This window comes from Sciurus vulgaris (genome assembly GCF_902686455.1).
Source record: "Sciurus vulgaris genome assembly, chromosome: 16".
NCBI classification, from domain to species: Eukaryota; Metazoa; Chordata; class Mammalia; order Rodentia; family Sciuridae; genus Sciurus; species Sciurus vulgaris.
Genome location: NC_136477.1, coordinates 18,904,816 through 18,921,451, shown reverse-complemented (window position 1 = coordinate 18,921,451; position 16,636 = coordinate 18,904,816).

Genomic DNA, 16,636 nt, shown 5'->3' with positions numbered 1-16,636 from the left:
CAAATCAAAAATAGATATGATGCACTGAAATTATAAATCATGAAAACCAAAAACATACTGATTGAACTAAATTATATATGTTAAATACATTGTCAAAAACCCCAAGACCCGAACTGAACATAGCAATAGAGAATTGGCAAACTAGAAAGTAGGACTGAGGAATTCACTAAGTACAGAAGAGAGTGAGAGGGGCTGCGGATGTGGCTCAGTGGTAGAGCGCTTGCTTAGCATGTGTGAGGCACTGAGTTAGATCCTCAGCACCACATAAAATAAATAAAATAAAGATACTATGTCCATCTACAACTTTTTTTTTAAAGAAGAGAGTGAGAAAGGGTGAAAAACACGAAAGAAAATGAAAAATGTGAAAGTTACCTCCAATGATTCCAACCACTAAATGGTTTCAGCACAAGTGATGATAAGAATTGTTGGCATAATTCTCCAAGAGGAAGAAAATAAGACATTACAGATCTCCTGGGCAACACAGAAAGATCCTGTCTCTTTTGCCTCTTATAGCAAAGGGAAGAAAGATAAGTATGTACCTTAAATTGCTTCTTTTCACCTAAATGCTGAAAATATTTATAAGAAAGTAATAAAATTGCTCTTTAGGAACTACACGTGATTGCTAGAGGACATGTGGCCTTCAGGCAGACTTTTAAACCTCGGGCTGAGTTTTTCAATCAACATTCCCTATGTATCTTTAAGGATAAATTTAAGAAATTTCATATTAACCCTGTTTTATTTTTAGTAATTTTTAAATCAAATGACTTATTTTTTTATGTGTTTATTCTTTTTTTTTTTTTTTTTTTTTCTTTTTGTACCTGCGATTAAACTCAGGGGCACTTAACCACATCTCCTGCCCTTTTTTGTATTTTATTTAGAGACAGGGTCTCACTCAGTTGCTTAAGGCCTTGCTAAGTTGCTGAGGCTGGCTTTGAACTCATGATCCTCCTGCCTCAGCCTCCTGAGCCACTGCGATTACAGGCATGCATCACCATGCAAGGCCGTACAATGTTTTTACAAACCATAAAAAAAATGATTTTTAAAATTTTGTTTGTAAATTAAATGACAAGTGTTATTTCAGCTGTTGCTGCCCTTGTCTTGCTACATGAACGTACATATTTGGGAGACAAAGAGTTAGGGTGAAGGAAGTCAGGTTTTATTATGATAAGTTTATCAGGAAAATGGCCAGATTCTTGCCCTAATGATATTTCAAAGAAGTGAGCCATGCACAAGTGCCTTCATGAGGAGCGACAGTCAGGAATGGACAGAAAGCTTTCTGCTCAGTTGAACATCTTCAGGGAATTTTTTTTTCTCTTAGTTGGAACAGTTCCTGTGATTATAAATGACATTTGACTCCTGGGCTAGTCCTGTAATCTTCTTTAGATGAACACTCTGTTTTCATACAAGTTAAACATTCTTCTTTTAATTATAGAACAGGATTAATAAATTCACAGCCCACATTTTGATGTTATTTGAAGATCATCAGGTGTTCTGGACTCTGAAAAACTAAAGAAAGATTACTGATTAGGTGGTCTGGGGATCACTGTTTTTTCTTTGTCCCCTTTTCCTGAAATGGTTGACTCTAGTAGGTAGAATCTAGGTCATTTAAATAGGGTTTTTCTTCTAGAAGTTACAATGTTGGACCAATGGGAACACAAAAACCAAAATAAATAAATAAATAAATAAATGACTTTACAAGGGGCAATTTTATAAAGCAAAGCTAATCTCAAATGGGGTATGTGTGAAAGGAAATGGTATAGTCAGCATCACTATCACAGATATGGTGACCGTGAACATGGCAATCTGAGAACTAGCAAACTGGAAAGTAGTACAAAGGAAACTGAAGCTGACAAGTATTTCAAAACAGTCTGGCACAGTGGTGCACACCTGTAATCCCAGCAGTGCAGGAGGCTGAGGCAGGAAGATCTCAAGTTCAAAATCAGCCTCAGCAAAAGTGAGGTGCTAAGCAACTCAGTGAGACCCTGTCTCTAAATAAAATACAAAATAGGGCTGGGGATGTGGCTCAGTGGTCAAGTGCCCCTGAGTTTAATTCCCAGTACCAAAAAAAAAAAAAGTATTTCAAAACAACTGTGTAAAACTGCTGAAGATCACCCTGTGCTGTTCACAGCTCAGCTGTGCCAGGGCAGCAAGGTTGGCTGCAGACAGGCCAAAGAAAGGGCCACGAGACAGCATGGGATATATCGTTTAATGTGGAAAGCTTACAAGAGCTCAGAAACTGTCCCAAGAGTTTAGTGGTGACAGGCTGACAGGGAACACCTCTGTCTGTCATGGTACTTTGCCAGGCAGTGCCCCCTCTCTCTTATGGTGTTTTATTCAGTGGCAGCCAGCTGGACAAGTGACATGTATCCTTTTCACAGGGTCCTTAGTTTTGTGCCTGTCCCCACTTAGAGAGGGATTTTATGTCTTAGACTATAATATAGTGACAGTATCAGAATTAGCTTACTTAGGGATGATCAGCATCCCAAGGAGCAACTGTCCTGATGTACATGTAAGGAAGTAGCTTTTTATAGGTAATACTAACTTCCCCTAGTTTCCAGTGTGTATAAGGGAAAACCAGGGCCCTCCAAGATAATATACATCTGGAATTTTGGGCCCGTGCTTGCTGTCAGTGTTCCCTTAACTTGGCTAGGTTTGGGGGGAACAGAAGAGGGGGGGACATAGGGACATGGTGTTTCACTGTCCCCCTTTGCACTTGGAATGATACACTCTACCCCCCATGTGTTTGAACGTCTTTACCATTTTATGGTACCCATCTTTTGTCATGTGCCTTGGGCAGCACATTTGGTTGTGTAACCAAATCCCACAACAGCAATGCAGAGAGAGCAATGGCCTGTGGTAAGCCATGTTATAAGAACAGATAGACAATACAACATACCTTTAGATAGCAGGGAGAGATTGTAACCACATAGAAACAGGATTGAAACCAAGTTTACCAATAGCTGTAATATGGGTCTGCAACTTAACATAGAGTTAGATACATTATAAGAATTATCAGGGATACACACACAACATTCTATTTTATTGAGGGCTCGGTACCTTTTGGTTGTAGTGCATATATGTAGCACCATTTTACTTCCAAGTACCACTTTTCATATTTGGATAGTTTCTTTATTAAGTGAAGTTCTGTCTCTGTGAGTATTAAGGCAGCAACTGCATGCTTAGGTAGAGCTTCACCCTGAATCTCAATAACAATGTCTGTTCTTGAAGAGAAACTACAAGTGGGTAAAGCCACCAGGCAACCTGGGTCACTCGATGCCTAGCTTTTACTCAGTAGCAATTAGTAGGAGCCATAGACAAAGTGGAAAGTATACAGGCTGGTGTCCACAGTCTCCCCCAAGTATATCAGCAAATTCAGTTATGAGGCAGGTGTGACCAGCCACGGGTGCCATATGTTCATAACCACTACCTGGGGGAGGGATATGCTGTCCTTCATGCTGTTCAACTTTGCCATCCTAAGTAGTCAGTGTCTGGGGGCACAGCAGCTAACTTATATTGATTGACAGGGCTCAAACTCATACTTCCAGAGGGTAGAGAGTTGTGACTGCCATTGTTTATTTTACAGAGGGAAGAACTTTTTTCAAATAATTTAATGTGTGCTGCACTTAGCCACCACAAGCTGTCAAACATGGTGTACCCCAGCAAAGGCTTAACCATGGTCAGTTGTTTCCACACAAAATAGCAGCCATGATATTTGGTGTCCTTAAAAGAAGGTAAATTTATACTTAAATCCATAGGGCAGTTGTTTAGTTGTGTCCATGAGTGGTAGGTGTTGTTCTAGTTTCACATCCACTTTTATGGTACCAAAGTGGCCCGTTTAGGTGTCCTAGGAGACCATGGAGGAGGACACAGTCAGTTTATTGTATACCCAGAAATTCATTTAATCTTGCACCTCCGTATTGGTACTTACCCATTGTGTGATTGTGTGTGTGTGTGCGTGCTGTCTTTTTACACAGCCAGTCACATTCTTAATCTTTTAAACATTTAACTTTACTTAGGTTACATATTTTCCAATGGCCTGATGGAGGAGCTTAGCTGTGCGTATCCATATAATACACAGTCACATGGTAGTCATTTTTAAATGTCTTTATTTGTTGTCCCCTTTCATAGTTGTGACCGAGGTTCTAAGGGCACTCATTTATTGTCTCGTTGTTGTCCCAGGACCCATTCGAACCCCATCAGGACAATCAAAACCATCCAATTCTTAGGGTTGTTTATGGACTCCTATGCCAAGTCCTGTAACTGCTCTACAAATTTTTTTGCTCGAGAAGAGGCCTCGAGGGGTTTCAGTTTCCAGTCCTATAATGGCTTTAATGTTTAAGTATAGAAAGTAGACACGCCAGCATCTCAACACTCAACACTCCCACTCGTGAGAATGGGAAAGACTTGGACTTTGTAACAGCAGAGTCCAACCAGATAACTCCTGAGGTCTTGGCAGACAGTTCAGGCCCTCGTTACATGAAGGAGCTGAAGGTCCATCCTCTCTCTAGGAGATGCACCACCACTGTTTGAGTCACCTTCTCTTGGTGGGGAAAAGACTTAGAAGTTAACTTCACATTATCAATATAGTGACACATCGATACTGTCTCAGGTTTTGTCCACCAGGCCAGAGCTGTCACCACCATCTTATGAAATATGTTGGGCTGCGTAAAGATCCTCGGTGAAGAGTGCTGAGATGGAATGACTCCACACCTTGCTTGTACAAGTAAATGACCAGCATCTGTCTAGTATGACCTTGAGGCATAAGCTGATAAGTTATCAAGCTACTAAGAATGACCACCCTTGAACTTATCAAATTAATCAGAAGTACATGGACTCATGGGTGTGTTAAACTCATCAGAAAAACCAGGCCCACGAGTTTACCAAACACTTCAGACCACCAAATGATGCAATCCCCTCATGTGAGACCCATTAAAAGAGAGGTTCCTTGAGACTGTCCTCAATGGCTCCCTGTCCTTGTAGTCTGGTCTCTTGTCATAGCCTTGTCCAGGAAAACTGCCACAGCCATGAACCTCTGAATCTCTGTCCTCAGGCTTTAGCAGAGTGCTGTTTCTCCTGCTGACAACCATGCAAGTCCCACCCCACGTTGACATTTCAGGCTGACACAGTGAAACTGTCACCCATCGGGACCTTGGCCTAGAATAAGTTCTTGCACTTTGACAGCTCTGTGTCCTGAACAAGTTTCTTGGCTGTTTCATAACCTTATCTGACATGTACAGTGGCTCTTTGTATTCCTATCTGCTCTCTGCCTCTCTCTGTTCTCTCAGTTCAACCTCCTGAACCCCTGTGGCCTCCTTAACCCTTTCTTAGCATTTCTGTAATATACATATATAAAGTATGATGTCTGACTTGAGTGTTTAGATATTAGAAATTAAAATTAGAATAAAGAACATGTGAATGCCAGCCTTATGACCACCAGGCGACCCACAAGTATTCAGTTAACTGCCACTGCTAAAAGTGGTGTAGCCTATCAGTTTATTGTTATTCAATAAATTCTGATATTGTGGAAAGACATACATGTGTTTGTTCTATGGTAATAACAACACACTCAAAGAACATACTAGCACCTTAATTGCCTCATCCTGTCCTTATCTTCTTCTTCTGAGGTGTTGGGTTAACAGGGGTCCCACTTATGGCGTCACAGTCCTTTTGCGTAACCACCATCCTTACTCGAACTCTTGGTAAACGTTGACCTTTTAGTTTGGCAAAGCAGCAGCTAGAGTTTCCGACTTTGTGTCAGCCCCTCCCCATGAGCAAGGAACTGTTCTGCAGTTCCCACTTGGGTTACACATGCTTCGTGCTCCAGCTTTAACTTCTGCAGTTGCTGACCCAGGCTCGGCTGCAGCTCTGCCTCCCTTGCTGCCCGCACTGTCATGAGCAGGAGCCACCTCACAGCTGTTATCGTACATAGCTCTTTTATTTTCCATAGGCCATATTGCTAGCCCATGAGCAACATTATTTTCTCAATCCTTGGGGTGTGTGGGGGCATCGACATACTCATGTGGTGGCCCCCTAGCATTCGTAATAACCACCGCCCTTCCCCCACAGAGGTGGAAGGTCATCCCAGGAGTTCCCCCCCGATGTATTTCCCCTTCTCAACTGCTATAGTGTCTGTGCTCCAAGGGGTTTCTTTGACCTCCTGGCTGGCTTACCAAAAATTGTCTCATCCACATTCCAGCTGTGGCAGGGCAGTGGGGGTAGACTGTAGAGAGGCCAAATAAAGTACCTGGAGACAGCATGGGAGACATAGGGTTTATTGGGGAAGGTTTACAAGAGATCAGAGACTGTTCCTAGAAGAGTTCAATGTCTACAGGCTGATGGCACCTCTGTTCCTCACAGTGCTTTGCCAACAGGGCCTCCTCTTCTTCATGGTGTTTTGTCCAGTGGCATCCAGCTGGATGGGTGACATGTGTCCTTTCTACAGTGTCCTCAGTTCTGCACCCATTCTCACTCAGAGAGGAGTTTTATTGGTGGCAGAAGCAGCAACGTCATCAGCACTATCTTGCTTAGTTAGCTTGTGTGACCAACATCCCAAGTAGCAACTGTCCTGGTGAACATGCAAGAAATTAGCTTTCTACAGATAACACTCACTTGCCCTAGTTCCCAGTGTATAGAAAAGACAGTCATTGTCCTCCAAGATAATACGTGTCTGAACTTTCTGGCTCAGGCTTGCTCTCGTGGTTCCTTTAACTTGGTTAGGCTTTTTGGGAACAGAAGGGGAAATTCAGGGATATGGTGTTTTACTATTCCCCTTTACTTTAGGGATGACACACATCCTAAAGTTCAATAGCAAATGAGGGACATTTATTTACTTTTTTAAATCTATGACTATTCTGTGAGGAATGTCATGGTATGTGGTATTAGAACCCTGGCTGCTTTCTGCCTCCACATCTCGGCTCAGTGAGGCAAACACTGCTGTGAACACCATGCAGCCGAGAACACAAGGTCCTCTGTCTATCACCCAGGCGCCCAGTCAGAGGGCTTTTATTTTTTAAAACAGTTGATATCATTTTTTATATGCCTTTATTTAATTAATTAATTTATTTGTAGTGCTGAGGATCAAACCCAGTGCCTCACATATGCTAGGAAGAGCTCCGCCACTGAGCTACAGCCCCAGCCCTCAGGGGGCTTTTTTGAAGGAAGAACAAAATGTGAACATTCTCAACCTACCTCCAGCTATCCATTGCTGAGTTACAACCTATGTATGTGTGCTTGAAAACTGGGGACACAGTTCTTGCACCCAACCCCTACTGATGGAATGGAGGCTGCACTTCCAGCATGGTATGCTCAAAATACTGGGAAAGTGATTCACCTTGTCCCAGCTCAGAAGGCAGTAGTAGAGCCGCACCAGGAGACACATGCCAAGAGGTCATCAGACTCTGAGCAGTCAGTTCCTAGAAAGAGATGATTACTCAGAGAGCAGTTTGCTATTGTCCCTATCCAAATTTTAGAACCCTACTAGAGCCATTATGCCTCATAAAACAGTTCCTATTTACTTGTCAAAGAAATTAATTTCCATTGCCACAGAACATGAGAAATTCAAGACAAGGGGCACTCCACACTCAAGACAGTGAAAATAGAGGTAAAAGGCAAATCATAGGGGCTTCATGGATTTAAAGAAGATTCAACTGAGACCATAGACCAGCTTGTATATAGGACAGAACAAGGGAATAATAATGCTAAGAGAAGTCCATTAAGGGTCTGAACAAATGTCAAACAGAAACCACAGACAATGTTCTATAAAGAAGTCACTACACAACGTGGTGGCACACACCTGTAATCCCAGGTAGGAGAGGCTAACGCAGGAGGACTATGTGTTCAAGGCCAGTCTCGGCATCTTAGCAAGAACCTGCCTCTAAAACAAACCACAATACATTTGCGTAAGATTATAGGGCAAATTTTCCCCAGACTTTGTTGAAAACAATAGAGCCGTTAGTCACCAATTAGTGCATTTTAATATCTGAGTGCTGTCCAAGACAGAAGAGATTCTCACCACTACTATTGTCACCTCAGGGTTACTGTGGGCAGAAATATAGCTGAGCCACCACCCTCTCCTTGAAAAGCTTGACAACTGTGAGGCAGAAATAGACTTCACCAAAATAACTGTCAGTCACTAAATTAAAAAGGCAAATAAGGCCAGGTGCAGTGGCAGTGACACACACATGTAATCCCATGACACTGAGGCAGGAGGATTGCAAGTTAAAGGCCAGCCTCAGCAACTTAGTGTAAGGCCCTAAGCAACTTAGGGAGACCCTGCTTCAAAATAAAAAATAAAAAGGGCTGAGATGTGGCTCAGTGGTTAAGCACCCCTGGCTTCAATCCCCAATCCCCAGTACAAAAAAAGATAAAAGAAAAATAGTAAAATAAGGCCCGGAGAAGGGGAACACACTCTGAGAGGGTCCTATGTATTATCTAAATAGTCCAATTTGCAACAAGAATTATGAGAAATGCAGAGAAACAAGTATGACCCATGTGTCAGTAAGAAAATAAAAAAGCTGGCAATAGACTACAAAAAACAACAGAAGTCAGATATGAAGGAAAAGACATCAATGTAGACATTTAAAACATGTTCACAGAGCTGAAGGAATGTAGAAGTAAGGGGTAAAGGAAACAACATCAAATACATTTGGAAGTGAACTACCCCCTCTGGAAAAAAAAAAACCCAGAACAACAAAAACAACCAGCAAATAACTAGGGTTAGTGATATTGCAGAGGAAATTGTTACTATATAATGATATTTTCTTTTGTTCTAGTATTTGACATAAAGTCTATTTTATCTCCTATAACTGTACTTAACCCCACTTTCTATTGATTTCTATTTTCAGGTAATTTCTTTTTTCTGTACCTCTATTTCTGTGTATCTTTAAAGATGTGATTCTCTTGTAAGAAGCTTTTAGTTCAACCGTGGTTCTATTTTGTTTTAAACCATTCAGATATTCCATGTCTTTTGATTGCAGAATTTAGTCCATTTACATTTAAATTGTTAGAAGGTAAAAGACTTATTAGCCCCACTTGGTTAGTTATTTCCTGATGGTTTGTAGATCCTTTATGTCTCTCTTCCTCTCTTCTACTGTGATTTAATAGTTATCTGCAGTGGTGTGCTTTAAATTTTGTGTATTTACTAAAAGTTCTTGCTTCATGGTTAACATGAAACCTCCATAAAACATCTCTTTTTTCTTTATTTGGTACTGGGGATTTAACCCAGGGAAACTTTACCACTGAGCCATATCCCCAGTTCTTTTTCTTTTTTGAGACAGGGTCTTGCTAATTTGCTTAGGGCCTCATTAAGCTGCTGAGGCTGGCCTCAAACTTGTGATCCTCCTGCCTCTGCCTCCCCAAGTCACTAGGATTACAGGCCTGCACCACTGTGCTTGGCTCCATAAAACATCTTAAAATTTTTCAAGTCCATTTTAAGCTGATAGCTACTATGGCTGGGATGTGATTATCCTCCCAAAGGTTAATAATGTATTGGATCTTGGTCCCCAGTGTATTGATGTTTAAAAGTGTTGGGACCAGTCAGGTGTGGTTGTGTATATCTATAATCCCAGTAACTTGGGAGGCTAGACAGAAGGACAGCAAGTGCAAGGCCAGCCTGGGAAACTTAGTGAGACCCTGTCTCAAAATTCAAAAATAAAAGGACAAGGGGTGGAGCTCAGTGGTAGAGCACCCTGGGTTTAATGTCAATTCTCTCTCACACACACACGGGCAAGTGGTAGGAACTTTATGTGATGGGGCCTAGTAGGAGATCATTAGGGGCACTATTAACTGTTCTCTCCCTCTCTCTCTTCTTGTACTGGGGATTGAACTCAAGAGTACTCAACCACTAAGATACATCCTCAACCCTTTCTATTTTTTATCTTGAGACAGGGACTCAATAAGTTGCCAAAACTGGCCTTGAACTTGCTAAGACTTGCCTCAGTCTCCCATGTAGCTGAGATTACAGACATGTACCACTGTGTTCTTCTCTCTTCTTAATTTTTGAAGGAAATTTTTGCTGGATAGAATATCCTTCATTGGTAACAGACAAGGCCACTGGCTGAGATCCATAGTCTGATAGAACTCCAGGGTGGGATACGGTTTCTGACTAGGCTTTGTAGTTAGTGGGGCCCGTAAATGGGTTTGACATCCAGCACATGTCCCAAAAGTCTTGATACTTGAGCAAGATTGACTGGGAGAGCTCCAGAGTAGTCTCCCAATATGCTCTAGTCACATAATGCCTGTGAGGCCCCTCCTGGAATCAAGGAGTCTTCCGTTTTCATGCACCAGTCCCAAAAGCCCCGCCCTAATTCTTCCTTCCTAGCTGTACTCAGTCCACTTGTGCCAACTCTCCCAGTAAAGAAGTTGACAGTGAGCCTGTCAAGCAGTGTCCAAGAAGCTAGGTAAGCTGGACATCCTCCTTGGTCTCTCTCTTCTCCATAGGAGGAGATGCTAGAGGGATTCTTCCCAGTAATATACTATATTGGTTTGGGAGAGTAGCAAAATACATAAAGTGAAACAGTTCCTCTTACCCTTCTGTGGTTTTCTTCATGGGATTTTTTCCTCCTCAGAACTGTAAGCTTTCCTCTGGGTTACAGTATTCTCATAAAGATATTCTCATTTGTGCAGTTGGCTAGTGAGTATTTTTGTGTGAGAAATGAGGGGTGGGGACATGGGATATCTTTCCATTTCGGGGGAATCTTTATTTTTTTTCTGACACTCTTTTTTTAGGGGGATGGGTACTGGGAATTCAACCCATGGGGAACTCTACCACTGAGCTATACCCCCAGCCTTGTGGTCCACCTCAGTCTTCCAAGTCTCTGGGATTACAGGTGTGTGTCACCATGCTCAGCTATGGCAATATCTTTTTTATTGTGTGTTGCAAATGGAACTGTTAATTTCATTTTCAGATCATTCATTGCTAAGGTAGAAATTCAACAGAATTTGGCATGTTGAATTTCTATCCTGCCATTTTCCTGAACTTCTTTACAAATTCTAAGCACTCTTGCTCATCTATGAAGAATTTTATTGCTTCCTTGACAATTTGGATGTCTTATTTATTTTTCTTGCCTAATTGCTCTGACTAGGTCTTCAAATATGATATTTAACAAAACTGGTGGAAACAGGTGACCTGTCCATATCCTGATCTTAGTGGGAAAGATTTCATCTTTCACTATTAACTATGGTATTCACTGTGGGTTTTATCTATATTGCATTTATTATGTTGAAGCAACGTTCTTCCCAGTTTGCTGAGTATTGTGAACATGAAAGTGATGAATCTGTCAAATCCTTTTTCTGCATCAATTGAGATGACCATGCTATCATTCTGCTAACATGACATTAGTTTTTTGATCTTCATATGCTTCATATGCTGATCCCTGCATCCCAGGAGTAAATCTCACTAAGTCATAGTGTATACTTTTTATATACTGCTGATGGTTAGCATACTGGCATTAATACTCATAAAGTACATTTATCTGTGGTTGTCTTCTCTTGTACTGTCTTTGTCGGGATTTGGTTCAGAGTAATGCCTCATAGAATGGGTTAAGAAAAAGATTTCTCTATAAATTGTTGGAAGATTTTGAGGATTAGGATTAGTTGTTTAAATGTTTGGTAGAATTCACCTGTGAAGTCTTCTGATTCTGGGTTTTTCTCGTTACAAGGTGTTTGATTATTGCATCAAACTACTTCCTAGTTAGATGTCTGTTTACATTTTCTAATCTTTCAATATTTGATCTTGGTAATTGGTACAATTCTAAAATTGATCTATTTCACCTATGTTGTCTAATTTCTTGCCATATCTCCACTTCTTAAGGTCTGAGGAATACAGGTCTTTTAGATGCAATCCCTCATGTTTATTAACAAGAACCTTACTGATGTGTTCACAAAGGACCAGAGGTGGGAAAGAATTATATAGTTATATGATTTAGCCTCATTCATGTGAGCGTATGCCCCTGGGATGGGACTTTCAATCCTTCTGACTGCAAGCTGAGGCACAAAGAGTAGGTGGGGGAAAATAGAGATTTTCTTTACCCCAGATTGGGCAGGATCTGGGGATATCCCAGTCAGGCTTTGTTGAAACACTTTCTTTTGAGGGAAGATCTGTTGAAAAGTACAGGATGCTCTGGATATACTTTCAAATGGGAAAATAAACCCAGGGAAAAGTAGACTTTTTGAAAGGACATCCAGAACAACTAATCCACTTTAGGACACTAAAGAAAGCAATGAAATATAAACCTAAATCAACCAGAAGAAAATAAATTTTTAAAAATTAGACCACAAAATAATGAAATTAAAAATCAGAAAGCAAAAGCTGGTTCCTTGAAAAGATCGATGAAGTTGATAAACATCAAGTCAGGTTAACCAAGAAAAGCAAGGCACAAATTACTAATATCCAAAATGAAGCAAGAGGGCTGGGGCTATAGCTCAGTGGTAGAGTGCTTGCCTAGCACATGTGAGGCACTAGGTTGGATCCTCAGCACCACATAAAAATAAATAAAATAAAGATAGTGTGTCCATCCATAACTAAAAAACTTTTTTTAAAATGAAGCAAGAGCCAGGTGCAATGGCACATGCCTGCAATCCCAGCAGATTGGGAGACTCAGACAGCAGGATCATGAGTTCAAAGCCAGCCTCGGCAAAATCAAGGCAATAAGCAACTCAGTGAAACCCTGTCTCTAATATTTTTGTTTTGTTTTGTTTTGCATGTGTGGTGCTGTGGATTGAACCAAGGACCTTTTTTCATGCAAAGCAAGCACTCTACCAACTGAGCGATATCCCCAGTCCTAGAGACCCTTTCTCTACATAAAATACAAAATAGGGCTGGGGATATGAGCTTAACTCAATGGTTAAGCTGAGTACAATCATTTGGTACAATCATTTCCACAATCCCCAGTACCAAATGATAACACTCTAATCCTGATCCCAATGGCTCATTTCCATCTCATAGTGCAAAGTGCATTCATTCCATCTCCAAGACTCCCATAGCCTTAACAGTTTCAGTATTTCTCAAAGTATCAAAGTCTCCTCTGAGACTCAAGGCAAACTGTTAGCTATATGCCCCTATAAAAATCAGAAAGTTATAGGCTTCCAACATACAATGACACAGAGTATTCCTATTCCAAAAAGGAGGAATGGGGCACAGAAAGGAGGGATGAAGCCAAACTTCAACAGACACCCTGCAGGCAAATATTAAATCCTATAGCTCCATGTCCAGCAACTGGAGCACAAGGTGGTAGAATATAGGCCCTAAAGGGTTTAGGTATCACCACCTGTATGGCCCTGCTAGCTGCAGCCTTAATGGCCACTTCTTGGGCTGGTTCTACTCATTTCCTGTAGCTTTTCTTAGCAGACATTTTATATTCCTGGCATCTCTAACTTTCTGGGATCTCCACTGCAGTTTTAGCCTAACTTTTATATCAAGTATTGTGCACGTAGGGAATGACTGCAGGAATTCTGACCCTGTGACAAACTGGATTTCCTTTGAAATCCCAGTGTAACCCTCCATGACCCCATAACTCCTGAATTCTGAATGTCTAAAAAACCAGCATGATGTGGATCATGCCAAAGTCTCCTACTAGTAGGAGAAATAGCTAAGCCCACTTATGCCATGGCTACAGAAGCCTCTGAGTGCTGCTGAACATGGGTAAGCCCATGTTCAGGGGTAAGCTTCCCAGGAAGCCAACTACTGAGGTGCTCTTGTGAGCAGCTTACTCTCACTTAGTCATTCAAAAGAATTTACACCTTTATGACATTGAACTTGGGATTGATGGGGTCTGGTCAAAGCCTGAGATGCCCTAAAGGCATCGTTCCTATTGCCCTGGTGCAAAGTACTTGGCCTCCCTTTAATTGTGCTAATCTCTTCAGAAACCACACCTTCCTCAGCCCCAACTTTATATGTACTTCTTTTCTGGTCATAGTGCAGGATTTTCAAATCTTTATGATCTCTGCCTTTTACTCTCAATGCTCAGAGTGAACATGGCTAAAAGCAGTCAGCAATTCCCATGCCACTGCCTGAATGCTGTGTTGCCTTCAAATTTTCTCTGCCATATTAGTTACTTCATCTCCTTTAAACTAAGTCTCACATAAAGTCTCAGCAAGGACAAAATGTAGATATGTGCTTTACCATAACGTAATACATATAGCTTCTAGGCCAATTTCCAGTACAGTCTTTATTCCCATCTGAAACCTCATGAGCCCAGTCATTACTATCTATACTCTTTGCAAAATTCTGCTCTTCTAAGTTCACACCATCATCATCCATTTAGATCCACTTAGAGCATTTTAAAATTTCTCTAACCATCATCATCAAGCCTTTCTAAACTCCTCAAACCAGTTCCAATGGTTTTCTGAACTACATGGTATGGTATAATCACAGGAATGACCCCACTTCTTGGTGCTACTTTTCTGTTACCTAGATTTTCTTTGCTGGGATGAAAGACATGAGACTATCAACTTAAATGAAGTTTATTTTAGCTCAAGGTTTTAGGGGTGTCAGTCTATGATCAGCTGCCTCCATTGCTTTTAGGACAATGGCAAGGTAGATACTTCACAATAGAACATAGTAGAGAGTTTCTCACCTCAGAGCAGCCAGGAAGCAGAGACATCAAGATAAAAGGTCCAGGGACAACACAGTCCCCAAGGGCATGCCCCAAGCACCCACTCCCTTTGACTAGGCCCCACATCCTATAGTCCCCACTGCCTCCCAATATTCCATTCAATGATGAATCCATTAATTTATTAAACCACTGATGAGGATGGAGTTCCCATGATCCAAACACTTCCCATAAACCCCACTTCTGAATATCACTGCATTGGGGACCTAACCTTCAAAACATGAGCCTTTGAGGGATATTACAGATCCAAACTATAATAGAAATAGGTTATAATTTTGTGATATCTTCAGGTATATGGTTTTTATATGGTGCTGGGGAGCAAACTTAGGAAATTGTATCTCCGATGTAAATACTCTACCACTGAGATACATCCCCAGAAAGAAGGTCAGGTCTCATTAGAACTCCTAATGGTTTAAGAACATGGAAGTTCCTCAGTCAATGAATTTCAAAAGAATTCAGTTCACAACCTATTTTGAATTAGTATAAAATTCGATCAATACCCATTTAACATTCTGTCTTATATTTTACTAAAACTTTAGCTGAAATTAGGTTACATTTCAAACTTGTATTCCAGGTTTTTTTTTTTTTTTTTTTTTTTTTTTTTTTTGCGGGGGTGTTGAGGTGGGGGTGGAAGTTAGGGTTGCTTTGAGGTTAAGGCCTGCTTGTGTATTCTACATATATTTATAAATTTCTTCTTTTAGAGCCTCCAATCAGTGCTTTCAATGTTACAGGCTTCCCATACAGCAATTCTATCATAGGGCTTAAGGACCTTAGATTTATGTCTGATTGTATTAACCCCTTTGCTATGGTTCAGGATTGCTGCAGGTGATTTTCATTATAAAGCAGGTCACTGGGCACTGGTTACCAACTTGTCTAATAACTTAGGTGAGACAGAATAGACACAAGCCACATGAAGTAGATTTATTACTTATAGAAGATAGGCAAGAGGGGACAACAGAAGTCTTAACTTTTGGTCCCCCAAGACTCAGCAAAGTTGCCAAGAGAGAATGGAGTCTTACTGAATGTGCCCATGAACTCAATCCCAGAAAGCAAACCACACTGGGTTTCATCTGTCAGAATAACAAGACTGACTCAACAGGCAAGAGTGAAGAAGGATGTCCAGTTTCCACAGGGAACTGAATGTAACATAGCATGGTCTGTTCTGACCAGCCTCTTGAAATCATAATGTTGCATCTCTACTACAGTCTATAGTTATTAAAATACAAGTGAGGAAGCAGGGAGAACTGACCAATCAAAGACGTAAAGAAGTATGGTCCTATACCTCAACTTTGAAGGATAAGGATGTTTGTTCATATAGAGGCAAAAGCAGTAACAACAGTGGCAGTGGAGGTATGAAGGGTTCTGGTGACCCACCTGCTAATAGATTTCTGGACCTGCACATGCCACATGGCTGCTTTTCTATTTTCATTATTAAAATCTGCCTTACGGGCTGATGGTAGAGAACTTTCCTTGCACATACCCCAAACCCACACACATCCACACAAGAAGATATACTTTCCATTTCTACTCATGTAAAGTTGTGGGTTTCACAGGTACTGTCACCATCTAATCACCAGTAGTGTAGATCACCTACATGACAAGGGGAAACCGGCAACACACACTGGAGAACAGCAACTCAGCTTCCAGAGTGCCATTCAATGTGGCTGAGGTGAGAGTCTACATGCAACAAGATCATTTTGTCTAAGGCCCTCAAGCCTTGTGATCCCAAGATTAGAACTCTGCATGCTGGTGATCAGCATAAGGAAAACACAGAGACTAGGGTTTTGCACTGTGAAAACAGCTGCATTACCTCCTCCCATGCTTTGGGAGGGGTTAACAGCAAATGCTCCTCCTTGCTTTCTTTCAGCACCTAGACCAAGAGGCAGCTCAGATGTCCACCTTAATATTCTTGGGGATCAGGAGAGTGCACATGACAGCAGCAAGGGAATCAGCAGCACCAGAAAATACTACACTACTCTTCCCTGTACACAATGAAGCTAGGCAACTGGGTGACACACTTACTTCTC